The 14579-nt window shown below is 42.6% G+C and overlaps 1 long non-coding RNA gene across 1 annotated transcript in view; it reads left to right on the forward strand.

Moving 5' to 3' along the window:
- Positions 1–7100, forward strand: part of LOC146346845 (uncharacterized) — a 99783-nt gene extending 92683 nt beyond the window's left edge. Inside the window, exon 5 of the long non-coding RNA XR_014789831.1 lies at positions 6014–7100. This is a non-coding gene — a long non-coding RNA (uncharacterized LOC146346845). The remainder of the gene's footprint in view (positions 1–6013) is intronic.
- The last annotated feature ends 7479 nt before the right edge of the window (positions 7101–14579 follow it).

A 14579-nucleotide genomic window follows, 5' to 3' on the forward strand; every position in this document is an offset into this window, starting at 1 on the left:
TACACTATTTGCGTTCCCCTTATTTTCGCCGTCTTAGTCTACGTAAATGTTTACGTAGACTAAGACGTGCCAAAATAAAGAACGCAAATGGTGGCGGCCATGGCCGCCGCCATTTGCGTACGCGTTTTGTTTTTAAAGTCAGCCGTGATAGGCTACGTAAAGATTTACGTAGCCTATCATGGTGTTTTTTAAAAATCTAGCCGTGATAGGCTACGTAAAGATTTACGTAGCCTATCACGGTGTTTTTTAAAAATCTAGCCGTGATAGGCTACATAAATCTTTACGTAGCCTATCACGTTTTTTTGTTTTTTGTTTAACCTGGAAATGGCGGTGGCGGCAGCCGGTCGGAAGATCGTCCGCTGCAGCCGCCGCCGCCGCACTGCCGCCGGAGCCGCCACCGCCAGGAACATCCGCCCAAGGTAAGTCTCGTCCCGGGGGGGTGGCGGGCCGTTCCACCACCGATTTTGGGGGCTGAATGCGCTGGCATTCGGCCTCCCCGAGATCCGTGGCGGAACTTTCGTACATCCCTAGAAATGAGTGAGAAGATGACTGGAGCGACGTTGGCAGAAAACTCGGAGTGAATCCAATTGAACAATTGGCTAAATCCTATTTGAAGGCCTAGTCTGTGACAATACGGGCAGCAAAGAAAATATTTTTTTCTGCCACTATTGTGTCTGCAAAGAGCCATCCAGTGGAGCTGTTTCGAGTGGTTGGGGGTCTTTTACACGCTAGCCTGCAAGAGGATAATTTAAACCCCTCGACAGCCCACTGTGAACAATTTGCTCAGCACTTTGCAGACAAAATTGCTCGGATCCGTTTTGACTTGGATGCTATAGATGCTACAGACCCAGAGGATGTAACTTTGGCCCCTGCTTGTCCAGTGCTGTTGGATACTTTTCAGTTTGTACAGCCTGAGGATGTGGACAGGATCCTTGGAGAGGTGAGAGCCACCACATGTGTTCTAGATCCTTGCCCTTCCTGGCTCATAAAAGCAGCCAGAGGTGGACTGACCGAGTGGGTAAGGGGAGTGGTTAATGCCTCCCTTAGGCAAGGCAGAATTCCAGCCTGCTTGAAGGAGGCAGTGGTGAGAACTTTGTTCAAAAAGCCCTCCCTGAACCCCACTATATTGGATAATTATCGGCCAGTCTCCAATATTCCATTTCTGGGCAAGATATTGGAGCACGTGGTGGCCTCCCAACTCCGGAGATTCCTGGATGAGACAGATTATCTAGATCCATTTCAATCTGGCTTCAGACCCGGTTATGGGACAGAAACAGCTTTGGTTGCCTTGGTGGATGACCTACGCCGGGAACTAGACAGGGGGAGTGTGTCCCTGTTGGTTCTGCTGGACCTCTCAGCGGCTTTCGATACCTTCAACCATGGTATTTTATTTATTTATTTATTTATTAAATTTATTAATCGCCCATCTGACTGGTCACCCAGCCACTCTGGGCAATGTACAACCCACCATAAAACAATTTAAAACAATAAAATTTTACCATAAACATTTTTTTTAAAATACCCTAACCCACCCCAAATGCCTGCCTGAACAACAACGTTTTTAATGCATGATGGAAGCTCATTAAAGAGGGGGCATGACGGAGTTCCCTAGGGAGGGAGTTCCACAGAGTGGGGGCCACCACAGAAAAGGCCCTCTCCCTCGTCCCCACCAGTCTAGCTGTCCTGGCTGATGGGACAGAGAGAAGGCCATCCGAGGCTGATCTTGTTAAGCGGCCTGTCTGGTGTTGCTGGAGGCGCTCCTTAAGATAGGCTGGGCCGGAACCATATAGGGTTTTAAAGGTCAAAACCAACACCTTGAATTTGGCCCGGAAAATAACTGGTAACCAGTGCAACTCCTTCAGCACTGGAGTGATGTGATCTCGCCGGCAGCTGCCTTTAATCAGGCGAGCGGCTGCGTTCTGTACCAGCTGCAGCTTCCGAACCGTCTTCAAGGGTAACCCCACATAGAGCGCATTACAGTAGTCTAAACGAGAGGAGACCAGGGCATGTACTACCAATGGGAGCAGATGGTCGGGAAGGAAGGGGCGCAGCCGCTGTATCAGATGGAGTTGATACAGCGCTGTCCGGCTCACAGCTGACACCTGAGCCTCCATGGACAGCTGGGAGTCCAAAATGACCCCCAGGCTGCGGACCTGGTCTTTCAAGGGTAGCCGTACCCCATTCAACACCAGGTCAACATCCCCCAGCCTCCTCTTGTCTCCCACCAAAAGTACCTCGGTCTTGTCAGGGTTCAGCTTCAGCTTATTCCTCCCCATCCAGCCACTCACCGTTTCCAGACATTTGGACAGGGATTCTACGGCCAACCTTGGTGAAGATTTGAATGAGAGGTAGAGCTGTGTGTCATCCGCATATTGATGACACTGCACCCCAAACCTCCTGATGATAGCCCCCAGTGGCTTCACATAGATGTTAAATAGCATCGGGGAGAGGATGGAACCCTGTGGCACCCCACATGTAAGGGGCCACGGGTCCGAAACCTCCTCTCCCAGTGCTACCCTCTGGTACCTGCCGGAGAGGAAGGACCGGAACCACCGCAATACAGTGTCTCCAATGCCCAACCCCTCCAGGCGGTCCAGGAGGATACCGTGGTCAACGGTATCAAAAGCCGCTGAGAGGTCGAGGAGAACAAGGAAGGAGCATTCACCCCTATCCAGAGCCCTCCTCATATCATCCACCAAGGCGACCAAGGCCGTTTCTGTCCCTTGCCCAGGCCTGATGCCCGACTGAAATGGGTCTAGATAATCAGTTTCTTCCAAGTGTGCCTTCAACTGCACCGCCACCACCCACTCAATCATCTTGCCCAAAAATGGCAGATTTGAGACTGGGCAAAAGTTGTTCAAAACTTGAGGATCCAAGGAGGGCTTCTTTAAGAGCGGTCTTATCACTGCCTCCTTGAGGGCTGATGGCATCACTCCCTCCTCAAGGGAGGAGTTCACCACCGCCTTGATCCCCTCACCCAGTCTCTCTCTGCAGCTCATAATGAGCCAAGATGGGCAAGGATCAAGTAAGCAGGTGGTCGGCCTTACAGATGAAAGCACCTTGTCCACTTCATCAGGAGGAAGAAGCTGGAACCGATCCCACAAAACTGGTTTGCCACAGGCCGCCTCTTGCTCACTAACTGTATCCACAGTGTGCAGAGTAACACACCTAATCTGATCAATTTTATCTGCAAAGTGCCTTGCCAAAGCCTCACAGGAGGCCTTAGAATGCTCCAGTGGTTCCGGAGCCACAGGACCGACCAGGCTCCGGACCACTTGGAACAGCCTCCTGGGGCAGCACTCTGCAGACGCGATGGAGGCAGCATAATATTCCTTTTTTGCTGCCTTCACCGCCACGTGATAGGCTGAAGATACAGCTCTAGCCCGTGTCTGATCGTCTTTGGAGCGAGAGTTCCGCCACCGGCGCTCTAGCCGTCTCACCTCCTGTTTCAGAGCTCGTAACTGCGGATTGAACCATGGTGCAGTCCGAGCCCTGTTCAGGGGGAGAGGGCGTTTCGGAGCCACCCGATCTAATGCTCCAGTGATTGCGGCATTCCACCCACCCACCAGGGTCTCAACCGAGTGGCCATTGGCGTGCCCCAGAGAATCCCCAAGCATGTTCAGGAATCCATTTGGATCCATAAGACGCTTGGGGTGGACCATTTTAATGGGTCCTCCACCCCTGCGGAGGGGTTGTGGAACCGAGAAGTCCAACGTCACCAGATAGTGATCTGACCATGACAAGGGGGTGGTGGATATACCCCCAACTTCCAGATCACTCCCCGCTTCTCCAGAAACAAACACAAGGTCTAGTGCATGACCGGCTACATGGGTGGGCCCAGTTAGAATATGGTGCAGCTCCCAGGAGGCCATGGTCTCCATGAAGTCCCGAGGTGCTCCTGTGAGGATGGCCTCCGAATGTACGTTGAAGTCCCCCAACACCAGTAAGTTAGGGGACTGTACACGCACATCAGAGACCACCTCAAGCACCTCGGCCAGGGAGTCAGTCGTGCAGCGGGGTGGACGGTACACGAGCAGAATCCCCAGACTGCCCTTCGGGCCCAACCTCCAGTACATGCACTCATGGTACATGGTATGCTTCTGGGCCGCCTCGCTGGGATGGGACTTGGAGGCACTGTTTTACAGTGGCTCCATTCCTTCTTGGAGGGGCGGACCCAGAAAGTGGTGCTGGGGGACTCCTGTTTGACTCCCTGGCCATTGGCTTGTGGGGTCTCTCAGGGTTCTGTTTTGTCCCCCATGCTATTAACATATACATGAAACCACTGGGGGAGGTTGTCTGGAGTTTTGGGGTTCGGTGTCACCAGTACGCTGATGACACCCAACTCTACTTTTCCTTTCCATCTAATTCCAAGGAAGCTGTTGGGGTGCTGAACCAGTGTCTGTCGGCAGTAATGGACTGGATGAGGGCAAACAAATGGAAGCTTAATCCAGAAAAGACAGAGGTGCTCCTGGCTAGTCGAAAGGTAGATCAGGGAATAGGGATACAGCTTGTGCTGGAGGGGGTTACACTCCCCCTGAAGACACAGGTTTGCAGCTTGGGTGTACTTCTGGATTCAGCCCTGAGCCTGGATGCCCAGGTTTCAGTGGTGGCCAGAAGTGCGTTTGCACAGTTAAAGCTAGTGCGACAGCTGTGCCCGTTCCTTGAGATGTCTGACTTGGCCACAGTGACACATGCCTTAGTTACATCCCGTTTGGATTACTGTAACGCGTTCTACGTGGGGCTGCCTCAGAAGAGTGTTCGGAAACTTCAGCTGGTTCAAAGAGCTGCGGCCAGACTGCTGACTGGGGCTGGCTACAGGGAGCATAAAACTCCCCTGTTAAAACAGCTTCACTGGCTCCCAGTCTGTTTCCAGGCACAATTCAAAGCACTGGTTATGTCCTATAAAGCCCTATATGGCTCAGGTCCAGGTTATCTGAAAGACCGTATTCTCCCTTATGAGCCTACTTGTGCCCTGAGATCTTCAGGGGAAACCCTTCTCGCCATCCCGCCATCATCACAGGCATGCCTGGTGGGAATGTGGGAGAGGGCCTTCTCGGTGGCTGCCCCAAGGCTCTGGAACTCCCTTCCCAGGGAGGTGAGAGTGGCACCCTCCTTGATATGTTTTCGTAGGCATGCAAAAACTTTTTTGTTCCAGCAGGCCTTTGGGGATAACTAGTCTGGACCTGGGAAAATGCGACGTATGGATACCATTTTTATTGTTCTGGTTGTCTTTTAATGTTTTAATATCTTTACAATTTTAATATTGATGATTTAATTATATTTTTAACTTTTATACAGTTGTATTTATATTTCTATTTATAGGTTTTAATTGTAGAAGTTTTAACATTGTAAGGCCGCCTTGAGTCCCAGTATTGGGAAAAAGGCGGGATATAAATAAATAAATAAATATGCTCTTACATTTCTGATCTTTTCCCATCAACATGAAGAACTGACCAGAGCATATATCCCCACTCCCTTCCATGTTTTCAACTTTTGAATGACTGAATAGGGATAATCATTACATTTATATCCACCTTTCTTCCATCTTGGAACCAAAGGCATATGCAGTTCACTGGCAGTCTCCCATCCAGGCACTAACCAGGCCCAAATGTGCTTAGCTTTAGCAAGGTGGGTTCTTCACCAGCCTGCAGATCATACCCTGTGATCAGGAAAATAAAATATGAGATCTTTGTGTGGCTGAGGCTTGTAGAGTTAAAGGAGCAAAAGTCACAGGAAGGAATGTATCAGGATAAGAGGGCAAAGAGATAAGGTGGGGGGGCAAGGCAACACAGGGCTTTGAAGATAAGGACAAGGAATTTCTTCTCATTAGGTATAATTCCGTAGTAAAAGAAGACTCGACGGAACCACTGGACCCAATTTCTCTGAAATATGTCTCCCAATTTAATCTGATTTTTAAGAGGGAAAATGATATTTGTGCATTTGTCAGATTCCTTGAATACACAGATTTTTCACTGCTATAACTTTCTCCTTCCTGTTGTGTTTTCTACAACAGCATTGAGTGCAAAACCTGGTTTGAAACTCAACATTAAAAAACTAAGATCATGGCATCTGGCCTCATCACTTCCTGGCATATAGAAGGGGAAGAAATGGAAGCAGTGACAGATTTTATTTTCTTGGGCTCCAAGATCGCCACAGATGGTGACTGCAGCCATAAAATTAAAAGACGCTTGCTCCTTGGGAGGAAAGCTATGGCAAACCTAGACAGCGTAGTAAGAAGCAGAGACATCACCTTGCCGACAAAGGTCCGTCTAATCAAAGCTATGGTTTTCCCAGTAGTAATGTATGGCTGTGAGAGCTGGACTATAAGGAAGGCTGAGCGCCAAAGAATTGATGCTTTCGAACTGTGGTGCTGGAGAAGACTCTTAAGAGTCCCCTGGACTGCAAGGAGGTCAAATCAGTCCATCCTAAAGGAAATCAACCCTGAGTGCTCATTGGAAGGACAGATACTGAAGCTGAAGCTCAAATATTTTGGCCACCTAATGCGAAGAGAAAACTCCCTGGAAAAGACCCTGATGCTGGGAAAGACTGAAGGCAAAAGGAGAAGGGGACGGCAGAGGATGAGATGGCTACATAGCATCACCGATGCAATGAATATGAACTTGAGCACACTCCAGGAGAGAGCGCAGGACAGGAAGGCCTGGCGTGCTATGGTCCATGGGGTCACGAAGAGTCGGACACGACTTAACGACTGAACAACAACAACAACAAATTAATCAAGTCAGAAAAAATTCTTACAAAGACAGCCATATGATACTGCATTCTCACACCTTTTTGTTTCATTAATCAGCAGTTAACCAACTGGATTTCATTGGCAATGAGTCCGAGACGTACCTGTCCAACTAGCTCTATGGTAGTCAGCAGTCTTGGTTCCATGAAAATCCAACTTATTCCAAAACCCAATTACTGGTTTAACAGAGGAAGGAATTTACAATGTATATTCAAACCAAGGTTTCATTACAAGGTCATTATCAGTAAAAATGGAAGAAGAAAACAAAGGAACTAAAAAGAAAGAACCCATGAAATTGATTGGATGTTAATGTTTAAAAGGCAGGTGAAATAAACAGCATACTTTACTGTTCATGGATTGATTAAGATCTGTATTCTTTTAGATTTCATATTTCATACTCTGTGCTATATAGTGTGCTGATTATATACAAAATGATTAGACTGTACAGGCAAAGAGTAAAATCTTGTAACATTTTCATTTTTTAAGACAAGGAATCCTCTTTTTAAAATATGACATGGAAGATAAATTGCCATGAAATACCAAAGAATATAAAACCCAGAAGCCAGAAAATGAGTGGTAGGCTTTGAAAATAGATCATATTGTGGGAAAATGACCTGAATGTTCCCATTTTTTAATGAGAGTGTATGCTTCCCACATGACCTCTTTTCCAGATTTGTATTTGGGACTCGAAGGATATATTTCCTCTATCAAAAATTTCTGTAAGGAAGCCTATGGACAACATATGTTGGATCAAAAGTTTCACAAGTTAAGATTTATCCAAGTTGTTGGTTTTTTTTTTTTTTAATGCTGCAGTTCTTTTTGTTACAGCTCATTTTGATGGCGTTTGGGTGAACTTTCTGTTAAAGAAACAGAACTTGCCCAAAGTTCATTGGTTAAGTCTAAACTAACCTAGAATATATACTTTTAATGGTGTTCTGAGATTCTGTTTTAGAATTTCAGAAACAGCAATGGTTTATCTAGCTCATCTTGACATTTTTATAATGAGACAATACTTTGTTATGCAATAAATGACATACAATTTAGCTTCACCATTATAAGTGGACTAAAAACATTTGAAGAAAAGAAACCAGAATAATAGAATCTGATTATGGATTTACAAGGAAGTGGAAACATTCTAAGCTTTTCATCCATCTGTATTTCCAGTTCACATGACTGTTAAGCCAGAGTTATACAATGGATAGAAGATATGCTACCTGAAATATGAATATAAATATTGTGTGAATGTCAACTGTCCAAACATCTTGACATATGCCCACATGCATCACAGCTCACATTATGAAAAGTTTGATTTAGAAATGTTGATGATTATCCATAGAGAACAGTTGAGATAACATGCAAAGATTTCTCTCTTTCTCTGTTGTCCTCCACTTACCGATACCGTGGGACTACAAACCCAGGAATTAACCGGTACATACTTATACCAGCTATTTTAATTATGTAGTTTTATATAATTTATTATAGTATTTTCTTCCAAGAAACATTTTTTCTTTGTGTGAAATAAACGATATCATAATTGCCATGTTAATTTGTAGAAAGAATGTCACAAAAAACTCTTTATCCTAAAGTCAGTCAGGTAGCTGCCGTTCACATGAACATGAACCATACAAACCATAAAAATGCAACCCCCACTTGTTATTTAGATGCCTTTGAAACAGAATAGATTGCATTTCATCTTATAGGGATCACAAGCATGACTGTCTGAGAGAACTATACAAATGCATGTGAGTATATCTGAGGCCTAAACACAGATTTGTACTCAAGAAGGCCTTACACATTTTTTTTGCCATGAAAAAAGTATAAATAGATTACATGGGTAGGAATTAACTTTTCCTTTCCTTTATTAACTCTCATACAGCTAATCTTACCTGCCCTTCCTCCACCCAACTGTTAGAGAAGATTAGCTCTGCATGAGAGGAAGGCAGCAGCTCTTGCTTCCCTGTCAGTATGATTGTGGGGTGTGGGTGTGTTTTATTTATTGGGTGAACACATGGGAATGTGATGTACAGGTGAGTGCATTCAAGCTTCTCTAGTTTTTTAGGCTGTAGGAACTGCCAGTAGGAAGGAGTATAAAAAATTAGAACATAATTAGTGGAACGTGTAACCCAGTTTTTAGTCAATTGTGATATCAAACACTATTATTAGTTTGCAAATGAGAGAATGCTGCTGGTGGAACTGGAATCCTGTTTGGAACACAAGTTCTAAATCCGTGTATTTGAAGATAAGACTAATTTTTTCCAGTGGAACTTACCTCCAAATATTTCAGATTTCTTACAGTGACAACCTAGGAACTTACCTAGGGAGGTAGTGGGCTCTCCCACAATGGAGGCGTTCAAGACGAGGCTGGACAGCCATCTGTCAGGGATGCTCTGACTTGGATTCCTGCATTGAGCAGGGGGTTGGACTCAATGGCCTTGTAGGCCCCTTCCAACCCTACTATTCTATGATTCTAACCTATGCGAATGAAGCCTGAGCATCTGTAATAATGACTGAGCATCTGTAATTCCTGAAATATCTGAAATTGGGCATGGAAAGCACTCTGTGGTGTTTTTCTTTCCTTGTTTGTTTGTTTGGTTTTTGCTAACTTGGAAACTTGGGCAATACTATTTTCAAAAGGATAGAATATAGTAAATATCAGGATGAGAATCTGTATTTCCTGCATTTTGAACATGGCAAGTTTGATGTCTGCTCTAGAGGAAAGATATTGCCAGTAAATGTGTTATGTTTACCTTGTAGTTGACTCTACTGATCTTCTCAAAGTGTATTCTTACCACATTGTTGTTGATGTTGTTGTTGTTGTTATTATATTTATACCCCGCCCTTTCCCCAGTACTGGGACACAGGGCGGCTTACAAACATTAAAACATATATACAATTAAAACATATGAAAATATGCAAAAGTTAAAATATAATTAAACAACAATACAATCAAAATTATATTAAAACATTAAAACAGCGTTTTAAAACAGTATTTTAGCAGCTCAGCCCCAGGTTCCAACTATGTCCCACATGGAACTTCCTTTCCCATTTAAACTTTATTATTTCTCCCATTCTCCAGAAGCTCTTGGAACACATTTACTTAACAGGTGTCTCAACGCTGTCTAACATTGGTTTTTTCCATTTGCTTCACCTTTTCCATGTGTATTATTATTATTAGTTATTAATTATTATTAATAATAATTAATAATAATATTATTAATTATTATTATTATTAATGTGCAGTACATTAATTGAATATTGTAGTTTATCTAAGTTACAGTGCAGGCAGCCCAAGTGCAGTAGCAGTGGTGGTGAGTGTTATGTGAAAGGCCTCTTTTAATAGGGATGTACGGACTGTGTAAAATCTGCTCCGTCTGTGTTTTGTGGATTGTCAGGCACCTTTTGTTCTGTCAACTGCCCACAGACAGATGCAAATATTTTTTTTCATCATGTGGAAAAATATGGAAATATTTACTTACGTATTTACATATTTACAGAATTTATCTCAGTACGTAACATTTAGTGTATTGTGCCCCATTCCATTCAACATTTCCTCAGCAGAAATGTACATATTTTTGCTTAATTATTTAATTTTATTATTAATTATTATTAATTAAAATTATTAATTTTGCTTAATATGCTTAAATTTCGGGAAAGTAGAAAAAAAATCCCAAAGTCCATGGAGTCCACGCAGCCTGAGGGGGGCGCACCGCAGTAGATTGCGTAGGTCAGATTCTTAGAAATCCGGGCTCTTTTTAATCTGTCTCGAATTTTTCCAGCATCTCTATCTGCTACTACTACTGTTACCAGTACATTGTCTTCATATCTATTCTGCCCCCCCCCCCGGCCCCCAGAATTGTAATCAGTGGAAGATTAAAACACTAAACTTCTCCTCTTCTCATTTATCAATCGAGAAGAAATAGTTACAGATCTTTTGCCTGGCCTGAATCCCAAGAATCTGAAGTAATGTGTGATTTCAAGCATCTTGCTTCCAATTCCCAACATACACACAGGGGAACAGATTGCCAGCTGAATTCTGCATCAGTGAACACCATACTGGGTCTGAAGAGCTATGGGGGATCTGTAGTGGTAATTCCCAGAGCAAGCCTACTGCAACTGTGAGTGCACAGGTTAGAACAGCTGCCAGACTTTATCATGATAGTTGCAGTTGGAAACTGGAACACAAATGTACAAAATGTAGGGACTTAAAAACAAAAATGCTTCTTCAATTCCACTATTGGGTTTTAATTCTAGAATGAACGGCTTTGGCAAATGCAGAATAACCTGTTGCTAGCCCTGAAGCCAATGCTAGCTCTGAGTTTTGGAGGACCCTTGGGCAAGATATCCTCAGTTGGGCCCCTCCCTCAGTGAGTCTCCCTTCTAATCAGCATGGTTGCCAGCTCCTCTTCTTCCTCATTATTGCCACAACCTGCTTGCTTGCCAGGGAATGAGCCAATAAGCAATGGCATCTATTCCACCACCACTGTTTTCTGGGCAGGAGTATTCTATGAGTTTTTTTTGCTGGCAGACACTAACTAGGTTAGGGTGCAATCCTAGGCATGTTTAGACAGAAAAAATGTCGTACAACTCCCAGCATTCCCCACCCAGCATGTCTAAACATGCATAGGATTGTCTCCTTAGTGTCTGCTTAACTAAGTTTTTGCGGGGGTCCTCTGAGCAGCTGGTTTGGTTTTTGTTTTTCTGCTACAGGCTAAATTTTTTGATCGTATTGCTGCTTTTGTTTTGTTGTTGTTGGGTTACGTTTATGATGTGATTTGAAAGCTGCCTTGAGGTTCTTTCACATGAGATGGCAGGATATAAATATCTGAAATGACTGTATCATTTCAGAAAGTAGGTGGAGGTGGCATGTTTGAATCCTTCAATTTGTCAAAAGATCATTGTATATGGAAACCTAATACATCAGGGGTTTTAGCCTACTCTTCTCCCTGATGTGTTAGATTTCTATGTTCAAGGAGTGTTCTGATATTGCAGTCGGACTGAATTGCTTGCATTCTCTCTGCTGTAATAGTGTTGAGACGTAGGAGATTTGTGCAGACACAAAACTGTAGACTTCTGGAGTCTGTTTGAAAAAAAGCGAAAATTAACAGTCCATCTTGGCTCCATATGTATGGGTGAACTATTTGTTTTTGGAACATCGAAATGTTAATAACTGCCTCATTCGCTACCTTTGACAAAAATATGTTATTACAATCAACCACAACTACAACCCTGATCTTTGAGACCTAGCCTCTTGAAGACCTTGGTAAGCTTTGTGTTGGATTGTAATTTTTCATTGTACAATTTATTAGTAAAATATTTGACATGGAGGATAGCATTGCAGTGCATTTCCAATAATCTCAAGTTTTAAAAAAAGAAGACAGAGAGAGAGAGAAAATGTTCCACATAGCACTATGAAGAGAACTTTTCTATTTTCAAATGCTGAAGGTGAGGGCAATACATTTTCTACTAGAGCTATACTAGTTATTTTCTTTCTTCCTGCCCCACAACATTATTTATCATTTGATATCTACAAAGCATTTTGGGATACAATTTATAAGAAAAACACTTTGCACACTTGCATACACACCCAACAAAGAATTGCATTTTAATTGCATTTGTGAAGAGGTTTGTTGTACTTTTATTTTTTAAAGACATATAAGGCGACTCGTTTCACCGTTGTTGTGCTCGGTGGGCATGCGGTACACCAGAGTTCTTAAAAAATGTTTTTAATATTCTGTTATTCTTCATGATACAGATATTAATGCATAATATTGGGTCTTTTAAAATCTTCAAACGCCTATACTGCCTGAGCTGACTAATTTAGTATGGGTGGGCAGGGGGAAAGAGGAAATTACTCATCTAAAGCCCTACACAAAAATGTGCTTCCTCTGGTATTCTCATTAATAAGACACACACAATAAGAGAAATAACCAAGATCCAAATCACTGACAACTGTATAGATCCATATTAACATCATGGACTGAGACTAGAAGCAAAATACAATGCCAGTGTAGTCTTTGGGAAACAAATATTCAATACAGCCATATGTCTGTCTATTAAGCTGCCTCTCTCTGGCCAAGAATACAAAAAAAAAAAAAAATCCCTTCAAAGAATCAGTAGGGTGTTTTCAACAAGTGAGAAAATTGGTTTTTGACCTCTCTTGACTTCTGTAAGCTTTCATGAATCCCACCTGTGGTTTCTTTTCTAAACGAGTGAGTGATAAAAAGAGAATATTTTCTCTCCTTTTATTTGTACTAGACCCCTCCTCTTACCCTGTTAAAGAGAATGGTGCTCAGGCCAGTTCTGTCCAGTCCTTCCCTTAAGGCAGAAAGTGAAGCTTCCATCTATATGCCCCAGGAACAGGGGCCCAGTGTGCTTTTTACACCTCCATGTTAATAAAAAACACAGTCTAATGATGTAAGAAACAATATGAATGGGGTTTGCTTCTCTACATTTTAGTGCTGCTTATGATCTATGTGTTAAAAATAATACTTTTGGATGTGTGTGTATATATACATACACACACACACACACACACACACACACCAGCCTTTGAAATACATTCCAGTTTAAAATTACTGAGGAGGCTATGAATTACCTTTACTTTTTCAGGAAATAGGATCTTACTACCCAAATGTAAACCATGAGCCAAAATAGTTCCAAAATTACTTATTTTGGAGTCCCAAGATGTAGCATTTTCAGATCACCGATTCTAATAGAAATCTCCTGGTCCTTTTCAAAATGCCTCATGCTGGGAATTCAGGAGTAAAGAATCTGAAGCCACAAACTGCCTTTTCAGGTTTAATGTTGTTTTAATGGAGGAGTGGAACTTAAAATTGCATGAATATGGAACCCTTCACAAACACTGGATAGGACTGAGCCCCATTTAAATATAACTGGAAAGTGATTCCCTAAAACAATAAGAACATACAAAACTATGTGCATATAATTTTGAGCCCCCAATAATGCTGATGTCAGTAGAAACCTGAATGCTCAGTATCTAGTAGAAAGGAATTCACTTTGGAACAGAATTAAGTAAACAAGTATGGTTTAATCTGAACAATGCCAGGCAAGTGTAGAATGATGGTGAATGCTATCAAAGGTGTAATAAGGAGCACATGACGGCCCAATCGGAGCCTGTAAGACTTGAGGTTTGAAGAATAAAATATGGGCTCATATGTTTCCTTCTTCCTTCTTATGTGCAGGATCCGAACATCATGCCTGCAAGTAAGCAATAGCTGTAGAACTACTGCCTCCCTAATTTCGGGTTATATTGGCGGAATGCTGTGACTCACCCTTAACATAGGGCCACAGCTGTGGCCCTATAATTACAGAGTATTAAATGAATGGACTACAGTAAAAAAAAAGCTCAGGCAATCCTGTACATACTGTTAAAATACTTTAAAAATACTTTTAAAACACTGGTAGTTTTATTGCGTAACTCACCCTGTCATTTTATGTGTTTCAGGGCTTTATGTATTTACATTTTGTTTTGTTTTGGTGTATTACTTTAACTTGTAAACACCCAAAGGGTATATATGATGAAGGGTAGTGTGTGTATGTGCTTTCCAAATAAATAAATAAATAAACAAACAAATAAATAAATATCAGCATAAGAATTTGAGATTCAAATATGGTAAATCATTTGATATTAAATCACTTGAACTCTCAGCTGAAGGCATGGATTGTTTCCACTGGAGATTTTGTGTGGGCTGTTGTTCTACACTGGCTTTCATACATACAAGTTACAACTTGAAAATGCAGTCCATAAATAACAAACATGTATGTTAATGTATTATGCTGTTACATGAACACAGTTATTTTCATTTTCATC

This window comes from Heloderma suspectum, chromosome 4, assembly GCF_057233095.1.
Source record: "Heloderma suspectum isolate Gila_16-S chromosome 4, 16-S_ref, whole genome shotgun sequence".
Classification (NCBI taxonomy): Eukaryota; Metazoa; Chordata; class Lepidosauria; order Squamata; family Helodermatidae; genus Heloderma; species Heloderma suspectum.